Below are 1,133 nucleotides of genomic sequence, written 5' to 3'. Positions count from 1 at the left end.
GGAGGATAAAGGTTTCAAGGTACAGTGGCTAGTAGTTCTATATAGCATTTAGAGTATCAATGCATGTTTACCTAATGAGCTGTATTTCATTTAATGTCATCATAAGCACACCCCCCTCTCACTTTATACTTATTATTCACAATGTAACACAAGCACTTCTCATATAAATCACAATTTTTTTTTTCTTTTACGCTTTTTATTTTGTACATGTTAAAGTATAACAAGGACAACGAGGCTGGTTGAAGCAGATGATACTTGCAGTGCACCACCAGATGTCGCTGTTCTGTGTGGTTTCAAAGCCTGAAACTTTGGTTCATTTTCTGGCACAATCAGATGAACCCTGTGGAAGCTCATGAGGCTTCAGCTGCCATCCCTAGTTATTTGCTCTGTTTATCCCGAGCGCCGAGTCGAGCTGGACTCTTATCTCGCTCTGATTGCCGATCTCAACCTAAAATACGGCCGGTCCCTATTTTACTATTACCACAAGGCGTTCTCCTCTAAAGCCGCCTCTGTTCTGTCACAGTCGGGTGTTCGCCTGGACTGGTCCGTCCTGGACACCGAGCTCCTGGTTATGTTGACTCACGCAACCCCATGCTTCTCCTGCTCGGCCGTCGGCCATAGTAGCGCCCTCTGTCCCTCCATTCCGTTAAGCCGGCCCCCTCCGTTCCTCCAGCCGGCTCACCGTACAGTTACGGCTAGCTCAGTCGGTAGAGCATGAGACTCTTAATCTCAGGGTCGTGGGTTCGAGCCCTACGTTGGGCGTAGCAGTTTTAATAATCAACAGATGTTTGATCCAGCACTTAAAGTCAAGGTTCAGCTCTGTTACCACCATCACAGCGTTCTCAGTGGTGCCTCTTTGAATGATCACAAACCTCCTGAAATGCACAATATGAATTAAAAACATTCAAACTTGCGCAAGGGTATTAAGTTAAAAAAAAAAAAAAGAGAAGAATCCCAGCCGTCTTGCATCTGCTTGACGACTTTCTTTTGGAAGACGCCCCTTCCCCGTCTCCAGGGCGGTGCCAAGCTCCGCCTGCTCCGCCAGCTCCGCCAGCTCCGCCAGCTCTTTCTCCGTGTGGGCGTGCCTCCATCCGATGAGAAGATTGTGGGTCCCGCAACCCGGCTAGAGTTTT

At 48.0% G+C, this 1,133-nt stretch overlaps 1 non-coding gene across 1 annotated transcript; it reads left to right on the top strand.

The window, feature by feature from the left end:
• Positions 1-688: 688 nt before the first annotated feature.
• trnak-cuu (transfer RNA lysine (anticodon CUU)) lies at positions 689-762 on the top strand. The gene has a single exon. It is a non-coding gene; the product is annotated as a tRNA-Lys (tRNA).
• The last annotated feature ends 371 nt before the right edge of the window (positions 763-1,133 follow it).

This window comes from Odontesthes bonariensis, chromosome 4 (genome assembly GCF_027942865.1).
Source record: "Odontesthes bonariensis isolate fOdoBon6 chromosome 4, fOdoBon6.hap1, whole genome shotgun sequence".
Classification (NCBI taxonomy): domain Eukaryota; kingdom Metazoa; phylum Chordata; class Actinopteri; order Atheriniformes; family Atherinopsidae; genus Odontesthes; species Odontesthes bonariensis.
This window is presented reverse-complemented; position numbering and strand designations above follow the sequence as displayed.